Source organism: Sturnus vulgaris, chromosome 10 (genome assembly GCF_052056855.1).
Source record: "Sturnus vulgaris isolate bStuVul1 chromosome 10, bStuVul1.hap1, whole genome shotgun sequence".
Lineage (NCBI taxonomy): Eukaryota > Metazoa > Chordata > Aves > Passeriformes > Sturnidae > Sturnus > Sturnus vulgaris.
This window is the reverse complement of record NC_142252.1, coordinates 8,343,232-8,360,306: the sequence shown is the minus strand read 5'-3', so window position 1 is coordinate 8,360,306 and position 17,075 is coordinate 8,343,232. Positions and strand designations below refer to the sequence as shown.

At 43.5% G+C, this 17,075-nt stretch overlaps 1 protein-coding gene across 4 annotated transcripts in view; it reads right to left on the bottom strand.

Moving 5' to 3' along the window:
* ACSL3 (acyl-CoA synthetase long chain family member 3) overlaps positions 1–13,539 on the bottom strand; it is a 47,332-nt gene extending 33,793 nt beyond the window's left edge. For 3 of the 4 annotated variants that reach the window (XR_015805650.1, XM_088170704.1, XM_014879557.2), the window contains exon 1: positions 13,376–13,465. The gene's annotated coding sequence lies outside the window, so the exon portion shown is untranslated. Of the gene's footprint in view, positions 1–13,375 lie in introns of all 4 variants that reach the window. The other variant, XM_088170703.1, reaches the window with a different exon arrangement.
* Positions 13,540–17,075: the final 3,536 nt, after the last annotated feature.

The window sequence follows — 17,075 nt, the reverse complement described above, 5'->3', positions numbered from 1 at the left end:
TCCCCTGCCTGCCGATCTTCCAGCCTCCAACCCCTCCAAGGCACCCTTTTCCAGGCTGCTGCCTGGGTCTCAGCATCACTTCTAGCACAAGGGAGACCTTCCATGAGCCTCTCAAACATCCACAGAACCCTTCTCCAGGCAGACCTGAACCCTGCTACAAACAGCAGTGCCTCTGCAGTCAGGCTGGGAATAGGTCCATGGCTCTGTCCCAAAGAGCGTCTGCTTTCAACAGGGAGGAAAAGCAGTGCTCAGCACACCAACCCAGGAATCAACACCCCCTGGGAGCAAACCCAGCAGGACCTTCCTCAACAGCTCCACGGAGCACACAGGGCTTGTCACAGCTACTGAACAGCCTCTGCTACAGAAGATCTAGAAGAGGATTGCATGGCTGTAACACAGGCACACACTCAGCCAGAGGTTCTTCTGAAACTCTTTCAAGAAAGCACACAAGAATTAAACTAGCTCCCACATCAACTCCAGTCCTTGATGTCTCACTCCCAGTCCTGAACAGGAGACAGCCTGTCTCTCCCTGACTCTGCCCTCCCTGCTGCTCCACATTCTGAGAACACCTCTGGTCTTGCACAGAAAGAGGGATGCTGTGAGACCAAAATTGCTATTGATTATGTCTCTGCTCTCAAAAGGAGGCAGAACTTCAGAACACTGAGAGAATAAACACTCTCTGAAAGGGCATGTAGGGTAATTCTGAGCTACCTTATTCAGATCATCTGTAGCCTCCAGCTGTGACCCACCTCTAGCACAACCCTGGATGAATCCTAAGGCTGTTTAAATGCTTCCCCTTGCTCTGCCAGGGAACATAACACTGACAGATGGCCAGAGCCATTGCAGCACTCCCACTCCTGCCTCCACAACTCGACCCATTCAACACTTCAGCATAAGCAAATCTACAACTCAGCTCCAGTCCCGAGCAAACTCAGGCACTTCCCTGCACGAGTGTGTTTCTGAAAAACCCAGGAGGGCACACACAGACCGTCAGGAAGAGGCATCCTGACCTGCAACAAACCAGTTTCCGAGGCAGGAGTTTAACAGAGGGCTGGGGCAGCAAATGTTGCTCATGAACTGCACAGCCTGGGGGTGTGATTTCAGTTTGGCCCAAGCAGATTTAACGCTCAGTTGCTAATAAAAACAGATTGTTCATCTCCAAAAGGTAATTCCACTCCTGCCCTCCAGTGTACCAGCATAAGAGTGCCTGTGTGGCAAGGAATGAGTCAGATTAGCTTGTTGATCCAGTTTAAACCCTCTCCTTTCTCAGGGTGGAATGGTGGATTTTCCTCGGTATCAACTTTGGTACTCATTTGAGTCACTGCAACCACCTAAATCAACAGAAAATTAGCACTACAAAAAAGGAAATTCTTCTTCTCTCTCAGACTGAGTAACCATGAATTGACAGGAGTTACTGACAAGGCAAAAGCAGAGGAAGAGAGGGAAGGAGCCTGGCAGTGAAGCTGCAATGAATTTGTGACTCGAGTGTCACAGCACACTGCAGGATAAGGGCAGAGCTGGGACTGGGGATTAACCTGCTACTCTCCTACTAATGATCTCACTACTTACTTTTTTAGGAGCTCAGCCTTGGGGGTTTCAAGTGCTACAAGCTTAAATACCTTTAAACTTTGGGTATAAGCTAATACACATCCTATAAATATAAAGGAGTTTAATTTATGTCCTTAACATGTCAATGATATGTTTGTAAAATGATGCTCCTATTTTCTTAGGAGGCAGCCAGAAGGCATGTTATTAGGATAAATAAATTCTTATGTTCTTGTTAAAGACCAAGAAACTACAAAGGTAGGAATTACATGAACCAAAGAAGTTCTTTTATCCTAGAAACACCTTCTATGGCATTAACTAAATTATGATGCCAAGGAAAGTTTTATTATCTAGAAAAGATTCCCTTTTCCTCTTAGGAGCATCATTTACATGAAGTGGGAAAAAAAAAATAAAAAAATCACACCTAGTGTTGGCAGACAACAGGGAGACAAATGTTCTGTTTAGCACAGAACTAAACTAGATAGGAGGAACTGACATTTATTGAGGGCACAGAACTGCGCTTTTCTCTAAAATAGATCCCTAGTATACCGAGTTATTCTAAAAAGGTAATGGTAAGTGGGTAGTAAAAACTTCTATTTAATATCAATCATTTTTAGGTACAACCAAGCTCCACTGTCTGAAATATCACTGCACACTGCAGGACAGTGAGGGCCCAGCTTCAAACTTCTCTCCTCTGCTTCCCAAGGAAACAAAGAGTGACATTTATGAGAAACTGAAAAGTGGCATCACAAAGCAGACAAACAGATCCATTTCCTCCACAAAAAAGCTACAGGACTCCAACACACAGTCTGACTGCACGGGCGACAAACTTAAGTTTAAACCTTTGTTCCAGGTGAAAAATAAAACTACATCCAAGTGAGCTCAACACTAATGAGCTCCAGGAACAATACTTAAACGCTCCTAAAGCTACCTTCACCCACAACATAAACACCCTTCCAATAAAATCAACTAAAAATGCAAACCTCATTGCAATTCTGCATCTTAGATTTTTTTTCTATTTAAAACATTTTAAAACTTATTTTCCTTAAATAAGGGTTTGGGGGGGTTTTTTAGTTTATCCAAGACAGTTTAGATATTTAATGGATTGACAAATACATCTTCTATTAGTAAGAACAATAAAACAGAGCTCTAAAGTGACAACTTTATCAGCAAACCTGAAGCACTTCCCAAAAAGAAGGCACTATGCTAAAAACACTTATTTATTTACAATCATATCACAAAGTACCGGCTATGCCAGAACACAATCCAGTGCTGCTGCATCTTTCATCTCCTTCCCCTCCCACTACATACATGACATTTTATGGCAAACAAGTGTCTTGTTTCAGGCACTTTAGCAGATACTGTCAATACACGGCTTCCACTCCTTTTCACAAGCAGTTATTAACAGCATTAAAAACTGCATTTAGTACATTAAATGTTTTCATGCTTGTGACAGAGAAGAAAAGAAACTAATGGGTAAAGTACCTTGCTACTGGAGAAGGCCTCAGAAGGACTTTGGTATGTGCCAATTCACTGTTAGAGAGGGATGAAACCACCAATTTCCCCAGCATTCTGCTAGATTTTTAAAGCACAGATACAAATTAAACATGGACGAGGACTTCAACTTAAGAACATCAACACCACGGCACATAAAGTATGAAAAAAGTCTGCATAAAAATAAGCCAGAAGCTTCACCAGCAACCTCTGCCGACTGAAGAAGTGGTGTAAGAGTTATCACTGCCAGTTTATCGCTCCCAATTCCTACAGTCATTTTCCGCTCGTTTAAGTCAATCGCCCCAAGTACTTCCACTGGGAGGCAGACTCTGCTTTCATCCGAATCCAAGGGACTCACCACAATGGTTACATGTGCTGTTTTCTACTACAAAACACAGCCCAAGATCAGCTCTCCAATGTCTGGGAAATCTGAAATGCTAAGGCACGAACAGTTCTGGCTTGTTTGTTTCAAAAATAGATGGTCTGCTGCCATACATTCAATGTGGTTTGTACTGTATCCTTGTCATGTGTTCATTAGAGCAGAACAACAACAACAAAAAGTCTAAAAAACCGATCCCACACATTTTTAACTGTAAAGGTGCTTCAGTATTTTTTTCTCCAGCAGAAGCTATACATCAGAAAATTGTTCTTATTTACTTTTAGATGAATTTGAGTTCATGTAGTGCCACATTAAAAATTATTACCCATTATCCTATATTCATTTTTCAAAAAATACCAGGTGGCCAGGTCCAAAATCTGGTAAGCTTGTATATTTATGTTGTCTTTGCCTTCTTTCTTTAACATTTCGTCTCTATTTGATGGGATTTTGTTGTGATAACTGTTGACCCTGATGCTGGTTCATTACCCGGTGTGCAATGTCAATTCACACACCAAGATTAGATACTTTATTTCTTTATTCTCGTTTGCACAAAGTAGGGACCTAGGTGTAACCCCACAAAGTCAGCAGAACTTTACACTAGTTTTTACACATTTTACCAAGGGCATCCATGTTCCTTGGTTATAAATTACATGGCTTTTTCACTAACTAGTACTCAAACCCCTACTCATAGTTCTCTCTCTCATTACTCCTGCTAATTAGCTCCCAGGCACAGCTCTTCTCTGCACTGGGGTCAGGGCTCTGTGTTGAGTGGGTGGTCAGTGAACCCCCTGCCACAATCACCTTTCCCCTGTTACTGCTCAGTGCTGCTGACTTCACTCCTGCTGGCTCTCGTCCAGACAGCCCTTTCATCTTGGTTTTCTGTTCCCCTTCCCTTAAAACAGAAGATTGGCCAAGCCTGCAAGTCTCTACAGGTTTTATAATGCAATTGCTTAATCATAACTGCCTGCCTATAGCTACTGATGAACACCAAAACAACTGCACAGTTCGGTTCAAATCTTGAGGGACCTGATAATCTTATACCAGAAGCTCCTGAAGAACAAGAAGCAGATGAATACTCAGGTAACAAAACAAATCTGAGATAACAAAATGAAGATACTGACTTCACAAGAAAAAGTGTGAATATTCCAAGTTTTTAGACAAATTTCTCACAAGAAAAACATCAGCCAGATGAACAATAAGAGAAATTTTACAATACATTTCAATGTGAGAAGGATCTCCACAGCATGATCTAAGCTATCAAAGAGATAAAGTGGGATGTTTCACCATGTAATTTCAAAGGCTAAGCTGGTGACATTTTCAATACACTTTTTCCTCAGGTTCCAATTACTTGGGGTTTTGCTAGGTTCGGTTTGGTTTTGTTTGTTGCTTTTTTTAAACATCATCATTGTGTCCAGTCATCTACAGCAATTTACTACCAAAATAAATGTAATTAAGAAGTTCCCACAAGAAGATCTACTTTTCCTCATATCCCACACTTTCCAGTGTAGTGCCTCAAACTCCAGAAGAGGAACAATCCTTCTCCTCTGGCCTGCAATGGAAGTCACAAGTCCTTCAAAAAGGATCACCACCTTATTAAGGAAAAACTACTGCTCCCACCCCATGAGCACGGTTCAGATCGTTATCCAACATTCACTCAAAATGAAGAGATCCCCCTCAAGCCACACAGCAGAAAAATAACAGGAATGCAATTTATAAAAATCAGCCCTAGCAAGTTTTGCCTCAAGCCATCACTCACACAAGATTTACTGGGAGTTTCAGAGTTCCTGCACTGAACCTCTCTGTAAGGACTAAGCAAGACATCTCAAAAGCAGGGCTTCACTCCAGCAGCAATATAAATGCAGAAAATAACCCGTGGAGCTTTTCCTGAACACAAATACAAAGAGAGAAATGAAATTTGCTCTAAGTTCTGGGAATATGTAATTTTCACTTTTGGTAACTTTACTTCTGCCGTGGGTTACTAATCTATTCCCAAAAACAGAGTCATCTGTTTCTTAGATTGCTTACAGCAGTGTCTGTGCAGCCCCACACCCTAAACACCCAGGTTTACAGATGATTAAGCCTGACTCTTAAGCTGGTTTAACAGAAATACTTTGCTTAAGGTTTGGGGTATATGTCCAAATACCACTATTGTCCTGTAGTGGTCAGAAACTGCCTCCCTCCTAGTATTTTTCAGGACCTAATGCTAAAAAATTACTTCACTTAAATATTTATCCCCAGATTTCAGAAAACTCCAACTAAACCAATTTATAAGACACAAGAAATGCTGCACAATCGGTAGAAATGGGACTTGAACAAATATTTCCTATGGATACAAGCATAAAACCATAAACAACAAATTGTCAAAAGGAACTGAAAGCCTGGAAACCATGGCAAAACCACTGACCAATCAAGCACTTGATGAAATCTGGGAAAGATTTTGGCTGTTAATGCTTTGGCATCAATCCTCCATGTACTTATGGACAGGCAGCACAGTCTGTACTCAACAGGTTGTGGGGTGACTGATGGGAAGTCACACAAAAGGCTGAGCTACAGAAAGACAAGTAGGCTGTTTCTCTGCAAACTGCTTTGTATTGTTTTTATTTCTCTTGGCTGCTCTAGAGTTCTAGGGACAGTGGGGAATATGGTATTACAAAAGAAAGAAACAGCCAAGGAAAAAGAAAGCATTTCAAATTCAGTGTTTTCCTAAAGAGCTACTTGATCTAGGTTTTATATCTATACTGCTTTGGGGAAAATTACCCTTTTGTTCAAAATCCAGCACTGTAATTTATTTCAACATGGCATAAAGAAGTCTACCCTGCTCATTTGAGTCATCATTCTATTTTCTAGCTTTAGAAGTAACAGAGTATCAGGACAACCTCTCTCCTCTACCACACTGGAACAAGTATCCTTTTCTCTCTTTTTATCACTCCTCCTTTTGTAAGCAAAGCAGGCAGGATCAGTCATGAACATGCTCAACAATTGCATAACTCGAAGCAAACACGGAACAAGGTCTCGTTAATTTAGAAGCCATTTTATTCTCTGAGAAAAAGCATTACACAAGTGTAGTTCTCAGCTCCAAGCCTTTATGTGTCACCCTTAAAAAAAAAACTTACAAAAACAGGTGATGGCAATCAGAGGGACAATATCCAGTGCCCAGATATGTTCTGAATGGGATGAAGGTGAGGAAGTAACTACATCCTCCCAGGAGATCACTCAAGTCAGTAGTTCAGAACCAGTACACAAATATTGCGTAGGTAGAGGGAGGTTTGGGTAGAAGTGAATCCTGTTTTTCTCTTCAGGGAAATCAAACACACCCTTAGACTCTGATTACGTAAACATGGCCAAAACTGAGGTACATGGCTGGGTAGAGCCTTCACTGTTAAGTTTCAAGAACACTGACCTTTTTTAAAAAGAAAGGTGCCACAGTATCAACAGCATTTGTATGAATTTTGTGAATATTCTCAGGCAAAATTATTTTTTTTAATTTATTTTTACTGATGTCAGCATTAGATTAATACAATTTGACAAGCTGGAAGTCCAGAATAGACTATTAAATATTTCTGGAAGAAGAATATAAATATTTAATCTGTTTCATGAGCTACTAATATTTCGAACACCAAGGGAAATACATTTTGCTTTTAAAAAAAATCCCCCACAGAATCATGAAATATTAAACTAATAATGTAATTAAAATATATGCCGTTTCAACCACTGCTCTCTTAGAATCTGTTATCTTAGATGTATACACATTTACAGAGGCACAAAAAAACTAGTCAGGGTATCAGATGTGTCAGTCCTTTCACAAGCTAGACCTGGCCACAACTGCACTGGCAACTCTGTTACACAGGATTTGGGCAGAAGACTTTTTTTTCTTAACTATAATTGATTTTATTAGTAAATCACAGATTTAAAAATTTTTGAGTGTCTGTTTTACCTAACTTTCCAGATCAAATACCCTCACCCCACCTTCCAACAGCCTTGGCTTGGTGACCCGGACATTCAGATGTGAGCACACAGCCCTGTTACACCTGCTGGGAAGTGGATTTGTACCTTGCTCTCCAAAGTACTGGATGTTACCAGGTTAAGCCTTTTGTGCAGGTTGTAAGAAAAGCAGGTAAGAATCTCCATAAGCATCTTCCCTCCCACAGGTGAAAAAATAAAATCTAAAGTTTTCAGCACTGCAGAATTTCAAAGTTATGCGAAGTTATGCACCTCAAAGTTATCCATTAGGAAAAGCAGTTATTCACAGTTTCTCTAGAACAATCCAGTGCAGCCATACTTCATCAGGACAATTAAAATGCACCTGTAAATGCTTGGAAAGTTCTGTTACCAGGGCTTTACAAATCATTTCTGGACTTATTGCTGGAACAGACCAAACCCAGCTTGCCAGACAGATCACCAAGGTCCCTGCCTGAGCACTCCTGGACATGTGTCTCCCCTGTGTGCCTGCTGCCTTTATGTGTCTTCTGCACTCACAAACAAAAATCCTGACAGAATCTGCAGACACAAAAAAGCAGATGTTTCTCTACATAACCACTTAAATCCTCCTGCTTCTTCTGTTCCCTTCTGCCTTTCCCCATACCCATATACTTAAAACCAACCATAAATACCTCTTTACCAAACATAAATTACCAACTCATTTAAATTCTAAAAGTTAACTGCAGCCACTCCACTTTCCAGTTTTTCACAGGTTCTCACAGAACGAGCTCATAAACATTGATTTTAATAATGGTTTGGTGAAATGACTGCAGACCACACTCCGCTGTTTCACAGACTATCTCCTCATGCTGTCTTAAAATTTAGGTTGGTAGAAATTTTTCTGTATGTGTGATCCAATAGACCTTATGTCACCATGCACGCTGATGTATGACACTGTACCAACTGCTCAAGAAGCACAGCACCCATGAAAAACCTTCCTGCAGATGGCCAAGATTTCTCAGATGCCTGAGCAGCCAGCCTGAACACAATGAGGCATGTTCCATACCCTGTCCTGGAAAGCAGTAAGACAAAGGCAGAAGTCTTGCCTCTAAAGATGCAGAAAAATGTTTGTACAGAGTTTTCAGTATCTTTATGAAGTTATCTCAGGAGAGAATGTTCTACAGACAGGAATGCAACACAGCAAATAGACGGAGAACTGAACCTGGCAGTACTGTACTAGTGCCGTTCTGCTGCTTCAGCAAGTCACTTCTAATCTTCATTATCTATTTTCTCATTTCAGGTCTCATACTGGCTTCATCTAATAGACACAAGCATTTAAGGTAAGGGTATTTACACAGCTTTATAAACAAAGCAGTAGATTTCCAGTTTTATAGTGCAATGGGAAAAGGTTTACAGTTTGTTCTTGCTGTTTTCACTATCAACAGTGAAATCCATAAGCCAGTAACTTCTATAATCTTATATTCCCTGCTTTTCAGGAAACTCATGGGACTGAGAGGCCAGCTTGTCGCATTTCAGATATCGTAATTAACTAGCACATTTTTGTAATTAACAAGGCTCATGAACACTGAGGAAAAGACGACTTCCCAATGCACAGGTGGTGACAAATTGCCACCTCCTCCTCTGGGATTACAGACACCTTAAGTCAGCACCTTGACTTCCCATGAGCTGCAGGCTCACTTAAGGAATGAGAGGACACGTGGGTGAGGATTCCTTCCCAAGGATCAGTAAAAGACTCTTGCAACTTTTCAATCGAGTTGATTCAAACCATTTTGAATTATGAACAACTTTGCTCTAATAGATTCAGAAGGCAATACAGAATAAGATTGGAGTTTCTTTCAGAGTTGCACTTGCCCCCAGCCCATATTTCAGAATAGCCATTCAGGAGGTTTGTTTAGGATATGGCCTTGTCCACAGTTTCCTTCAACAGACTCAAAATCACTACATCCCAAACTGTATCTTGCAGCCAAGTACTGAATCTTTTGAGAACTCTTCAGGCTTTGCTACATGGTAAGCCCTGATGCAGACCAGGCCCTCAGGATGAAGAGCAGGTTCTTCCAACTCTAACTGCATAATTAAACAAATAAAGTCCTGCCTTTTGAGAGCTGCTTAGAACTGGCTTGAGTGCTTGCTACACTGCTCCAAGTCTGATGTGTAAACCTACACTGCCAGACCACATGCAGCCCTAAATAAGCTGGCTCACAACCTTCCACTGCAGCTCCTCTGTTGGTAGAAACTACATAGAGCCATGGGATAATTCAGGTGGAAAAGGACATCAGGGGGACTATGGTTCAACCTCAGGCTCAAAGCAGAGTCAGCTGTGAAATCACACCTGCTTTCTCAGGGGTTTATCCAGCTGGATTTTGAAAACTTCCACAGGAGTCTGCACGACTCTCTCTGGACTACCAAGTCCCACCACTTGAAACACCTCAGGGTGAAAAAAAACCTTATAAACACAGACCTCTGTGGCTTCAATTCACAACTGCTGTCTCTTCTCACCATGCACTGTGAAGAACTTGGGTTCACTCTCTTGAAAGCCTTCACAGAGATGCTGGAAGAGCCCCCCAAGCCTTTTCTTCTCCAGGTTCAACAACAGGCACAGTTCCCCTACTACTCCTCACAAAGCAAAAGCTCACATCTCAAGCCAATCTTGGCAGCTGTCCACTGAAGTCACTCCAGTTTATCGACATTTCCTTTGTCCTAGGGAGGGGAACACAAGTGGATGCTGTATTCTGGACCTGGTCTAACGAGTGCCAAATGGAATGGGATAATTGTCTCACTTGAGCTTCTGGCTGTGCCCCTGTTAACACGGGGCACAGGCTGCCCCCTGCTCAGCTCGCTGGCCACCATGACCCCAAAGCCTGCTCTGCTGAGCTGCCCCCCAGAACAGGCTATGCTGGTGCAGGGGGTCACTCCTGACAGGGAGACAGCCAGGAAGCCCCCACCCTTCAGGAGCTGCTTAAATGGCAAATTTGCTTAGTAATCGGCAGCAGATGAAACGGATAGAAATTGAAGCCAAGTCTTCTTAGTGTTAATACACCTTACTTAGTACTACTAAGTCGCCTCTTAGGGCCATATTCAGATGGCCTAAATTCCACATAAATCCTTCTGCCTCCTATTTCTTATTAGCTGGCTTTCAGGCAGCTCCCCACTCGGTGTCTTATGTAAATTCTCTGAATTGGTTTTCAGAACCACCTAGAATTCTCCATTGACTTAGAAAAGGGGCTTCAGTGCAATTCAGGCCACCTGAACCTAGTTTTAAAGGTCCAGTTACACTGCAGCATCAGACTGCATTACTTTTTGGATTTGCCACCATGGCAGTTAGTAGCAGTTGGCTGTCAGGACAGATTTAGTTACTCTCCCACTGGAACAAGAATTTTAAAAGAAAAAGTGGACTGCTAAACAATTCAGGACTCAGTTCTTCCTGCTACTTTCTGGAAATTTACTCCATAGCTGGATCTCCTTTAACAAGAATGCTTTATCCATAGTTCTTTTGAATTTTGTCCTGAGCCATGTGCAATGTTTGTTCCAGAAGTCTTGACAATCCATTGAAAAAAATTGGGTCTTTAGTATGTCTCAATGGCTCAGACCATTCACTAGTCTACAGAAAGGAAGAATAAAAGCCCTACAATTAGCACTGAATGGGGGCTGGGGAAATCAACGGCTTAAATGCTCACTGGTTCAGCAAAAGCACGCCATACTTTAAGTCAAACATGAAGACAATACCCATAGTTCTTCAGAGATTAATAGTTTTCCAATAAATACCATTCTGATTTTCAGAGGTTTCTGGTTAAACCACATCTTGTAATTTGAGAAGTTATTTATTACAGGCACATTATGATTTTGGAAGTGTCATAAATGAGAAGTTACACCAGCATAGCCCAGCTCTTACATACTCCAGATCCTCCATGCAAGAGAGATGGAGCAGGGAAGATGGGAACCAACCACAAACATTTCTAAAACACCCCTTGTCCACAGCTTAAGCCAAAGCTCTCTCAAAACTCCCAGTTCTGTGAAATACAAAGAATAAAACTGAGGCTGAAATTTACTACCACCCTTACTTGAGTGGAATAGGACACTTGAAGACAGCACAAACATTCAGAACCAAGTGCCAGCTCATTGCAGGTCAAACAGACGACTGTAGAATGAAGTCAGTAAGCCTGCACCCCTCTGAGGGATTCTATCCATGAGCAAACAGCCTGCTTTCCTGACCAGCCAAGAGGGACCAGATCCATACCACAGACTGACTTCATCATGAGTTTCAAAGATCAGCTGCTCCATCAGACTGACTCAAGTTTGTCAGCCATCAGCACTGAACACACAAATGTTAAACATGAAGCTACCTCGTTTCTAGGGACCAACAACAACATGCTGCACAACTACAAAGAAAATCAAGTCTGTAAGTCAAAATGCTTAGTTTCAGCCACTCCTGAGGCATACATCTACAGGTCAAGGAGGAATTACCAATCTTAAAAATGTCTTTCCTTAACTTTTCAAAGCCTACAGAACAAATAGTATGAGGAGTGCTGCAAATGGTAATAAATATAAAGTCTTATGAATGCACCCAGATGATTACCTTCCTTCTGGGATACAGTTAAAACTCGGTAACACATCTATTATTTCATGCTTCTGCATTTTAGCCCCAGGAAATAAAAGTCATAAGCCACAGTGAACTTTTGCACAGTGACGGCAATCCACTCTGGAGAAAGACTATATCAAGAGCAGAATGTAACCAGTCAAAAACCACATTAAGGCTTCTGGTTTCGTTTTATGCTTTTTCTTTACATGATGCTTAGAACTATAATAAGACCAAAAAAAAAAAAAAAACCCAAATAAACTTGACATGAACTCAAATTTTTGTATTTTGACCAAAAATTACTACTCTTACCCTTAACAGACTATTGAAAGTAACCAAAATATTTTCTCATTAATATTACTCATTTTAATCAATTCTGTACTAATAACAAGACTTAAAAATGGAGGCTATTCAAATACAAGAACTTCACATCTGGTGTTATCAAACGCGTTTCACAGGCCAAAAGAAGTTCTAAACTATGGAATCTGATACTCCTAAACAAAATGCAGTACGTATTGTAAAAGATTACATACCGGCTGCTGCACATAATAATTAAATGTTCGGGAGGGGGTGAGGGGGATGCGCATGTTTCTTCAGTGAGGTAAAGAAAAAAATGTAGTGGTCACAAACTACCTTACCAATATTTTTATTCTGTTACTGCCCTAGTTTTTCTGGAGGTCACTGTTTTTTCTCATTTCCCAGGGATTGTGTATGAGTCCCAAACACTGAACTTCATGCTATTTATGGAACTATCTGTAGTAGTATTTTAAGGCTTGCTGCACTCCCTGCGAGTGAAACGTGTTCCTGCGCTCTCCTTCCCGGGCGAGTCCTGGACGGGAACGCACCTCAGCATTAAAACCACATCAACCCCCTGGAAAACACCTCGGCAATCCTGAAACGACACCGGACTCCCGGCCCTGCCGGTTTCGCATCACCCGCGATCACCGACCGCGAGCAGCACGCCGAGACCACGGGGCTGCGGTCGGTGCCGGAGCCCGCGGCGGGGACACGGCACACGGCAGACATGGCACACGGCCGAGGGCACACGGCACGGACACGGCACACATGGCACACGGCCGGGGGGACACACGGCATGGACACGGCACACATGGCACACGGCAGGCCGGGGGACACACGGCACGGGGCACCTGCCTCACACCGCGCTCCCACCACCCCCTCGGACGCGATAGCCCAAACACAAAGCACTGCAGAAGAACAATCTCGCTAACTATCCAGAGCGCCGGCCCCGCCGGCGGCCGAACCCGTAGCGGCCCCTCCCGACCACTTCAGGATCCCCGCGGCCCGCATGGCCCGCACCCGCCCCCGCAGAAGCGGTAGAAGGCCCGGCGGGCCCCCGCAGCACCGCGCGGGCGGGCGGGCGGGCGAGCTCGGTGCTGGCGACACGGGGCCCCGCAGCCCGCCCCGGCCCGCGGCCCCGCACTCACCGGCCCCGGCCCGGGGACGCCGCGGCGGCACCGCCCGCTCCGCGCACCGCACGAGTGCGCGCCCGCGCTCACCCGCGGCCGGGCCGCCCGCCGCCGCCGCGCGCGCTCATTCCGTATGCGCCACGGCGCCTCCTGGTTGGCCGGCGCCGAGTGGCGCGCGGGGCCGGGCTCCCGCGAAACGAGGTTACTACAGGTCACTGGCGCCAGGGGGCGGGGCCGGCGCAGGGGCCAATCGCCGGCGAGGGGCGGGGCCGCATCAGCAGCGCGTCCTTCCGCGCCCCGGCTCCCCCGCGCCTGCGCGTCCGCGGAGCGGCCCCGGCGCCTCCGCGCTGGGCGGGGACCCGGCCCCGGGCCCTGCCTCCGTCACAGAGCCCCCAGTGGCCCCGGGCCCGGCACTGACTGCATTGCCCACGGGCGTTCCGCGGCCCCGGAACCGCGCGGGCGGTGCGCGTTAGAGAACGCTTTTTGCCGAGTCTCCTGCTCAGAGGGAGTGACCGCGGCAGCGGGATCGGCGTGCCCCAGAGCTGCGGGTCGCTGTAAGAGCCTGGGCCGCTGCAGCGCCTGAGGCCGCCGCTCAGGCTTTGCTGGGTGTGAGGGTTTACAGGAGCAGCTGCTGCGGGGCTAATGGAGAGCCCTTATTTCACACCCACTCTGACCTGAGCTGGGTCATCTGGAAACGTTCTGGTCAGTCCTGCTCAAGGCTGGGCTCCTCTTTAACAATTCCTGAGGATCTTTTGTCAATACTGACTCATCCAGGCCCTGCAAATGTTCCTTCAGAATTAAAGGTTTTCAGTTAACCGGTGTAATACAATACTGAAAGAGAACAAATTAGCACCTGCCAAAGAGAAGCGAAATAAAAACAACAAACGGGAAGAAGGTTTCAAAGCCCAGAGGAAAGCTTTAGTTACTGCGGGTGCCGGGTGGCCCCTGCGGTGGTGACAGCCACCATTGTCACAAGGGTAGGTTTGTTTGGCTCGGTTGGTGCAGGTCAAGCCCCTGGCACAGCAGCCCAGGGATGTGAGGGCACAGCACATGGCAAGGGGAGAGCACGACTGCAGAGCTAGAGCATGAGCCTGGACAGATGTGCCATGAGCATCAGCACTGAGTTACTCCGAGCCATTTATAAACTCTGCAGCTGCCACTGCCCATGGCTGTGTCCCACCTGCAGCCAGCCATTCCTCCTTCCCTTCACAGACACCACATTTCAGAAGCAGAAGGACTGTTTGCATCTCCAGTCATCTGCAGAGTTACTCGAATGGCAGAGAATGTGTTCATGCTTGCTAAAAGCAGATTAACAGGATATATACTTCTAATCCAAAGACCAACTAAGTCAGTCACCTCTGTTACTGGAAAAAACACTTCCAAGTGTTTAGAACTGGAACACAGGAGATGGCTGCTGACTATTCTGAAAAGAAGGAAAACATTGTCCACAGGAGTTATCTGTGCTATAAAGGTCATGAGCTGCTTGAGCAAAAAGGATGCTACCTGAATTATGGATAGGAGTGTGGAGACATACTTAAAACAGTTGCACACTCACTGGAAAAGGTGGAAAAGGATAAACAGGCATAGAAGGAAAAGAAACTCAGTTTTCAAAGATGGAAAATGCAGACATTTGTGCAACAGAAGGGAATTCAGGCGTTGTCTGCCAAAAGATTTACTAATGTTGACAGAGACAGAGTAAAGTTAATAAATACGTTGTGAACATTAGCACAGGGAAAAGTCCTAGACTTGTGTTACACCATCTTTCACATTTCTTTCACGGCAAGGAAGGTTCAGGATAAAACTACAAAAGTGATTTGATGTAAAGGAATATGGGAGATAAAGCACTGGACAGCACAGAGCTCATCTGCTCAGTATCAGATCTCATATTGAACCCTCTACTCTTATTTATTTCTGGGTTATCACCAACAACTGAGCCATGAAACACCTTGGCAAAAGCCTCACTTTGAGAAATGCTTGGAATCTGTAACTTGATATTAAATGTTATCCTTATTAAACTGCTAGATCTGAATACTATTGAGTTTTATGAGAAGGAGATTTCAAAGAAACTTTAACTTCAAATACAGATTTGTTGTAAACTTTGTACTTCAGCCTCACCTTTATTACAGGGTGCATCAATTTGTTTGCCTGAACTTTTCAATCATTTGAAATCCAAACACTAACTGTAACTGGGAATATTTATTCCAAATGGACACAGCAATTGACTGTATCCCTCATAGTCCTCAGGGTAAATGAGGAATTGGTGGCTCCTAATTCAGCTCAGCATCAGAAGAGAAATATCAGCTGCAGCCTACAGTGATAAAGCAACTTCAACTTTACAGTCACCTAAGGCTTAAGAAATTATACATATACACACAAACAACAACATGCTGATTTAAAGATTCCTACATGTATGCAGTATTTTCAGGAGGTTCTTCATGAATTCCTAATGTTTATATAAAGCAGAAGTAAAGCTTTTCATGATATCAGAGATATTACCACACCATTTGCTTAAGTGTAGATTTTACAGAGCAGGACTTTGGAAGATACTGGTGTCACGTGTTACTTCAGCACTTTTCTTATGTGAGTCTTGGCTGAGTATCCCACGGAGAAAACAAAGAATGTGGGGATAGATAGTACACATAAGAGTCACCAGTAAAATGAGGGAATAACATATGTTTATAACTGGAAATTTAACCTGCACAAGGCACTACACTAGTGACTGTGGGGGGACATTGGCCTTTCCTACACAAGTTATGCATAATGATAGGAAGTTGAAATAGTAGCTTATTTATATTTTCATTAAAAAGGCACAACACCACAATTAAAGGCAGGAAAGTGTAGTTGTATCACCTTAGAGCATTCAGGCAGGGAAGGAATATCTGGGAAAACATGCGTGGCTGTTCCTAACCACATTCATGTATTCACAAATTCTTGTTTGGCTTGGTTCTTTTTGAAGGAGAAGCTGATTAACTATTCTCACTTTCCCTTTGAAAAAGTTTCAGGCATGCAGTCAAGGGGAAAAAACCACTGCCATATGTTTTGTTCAACAACAGAGAAAGAATAGCGAGCAGTAAATAGCAGGGAGGATTGCAAGTGAGCTTATGAAAATACTGATTTGGAAGTACAGTCAAATAACAGCAAGCCAATGTTATATTTGGCCAATTCTAGCTAATATCCATGAGGAATTAATAAAAACAACCACAAGCCACACTGGAAGAGGAGAGTCTATGAATGGGTAAATATGTGTGGAAGGTTGGCGTTAATCTTTCATGAACAGGCTGCTGCCCACTGATTCTTGGGAAGAAGCAAGAGTGGGAAAACCCAACAGTGTCACAGATATAACAGATGTGCGAGCTTTTAACTAAAAATCCTTGGAGGGACAAAATTAAGGAGTATAGGACAATACATATGGTTTAAACTAAAATCAAACTGACTTCTTATGTGAAATAACAAACCATTAAAGAAGGGATTGAGTGGGACAAAGTTCATAGTCTCAGCAGAATATATTTCAGTGTATGCCTTCAAACATGTGAAAAATGAATGACTCTAAAATTACAAAACTGTCTTCATGACTCATTAAATAATTGAATGCTGCAAGTTAATACAGTGTTAGTTAAATTACATAAATTTTAACTAAAAATAACGTTTTTAAACAGTTTGCTTAAAATTTGTTTTGCTTTAGTTACAAAAAACCTGTTCAGCAAAGGGATTCGTATCC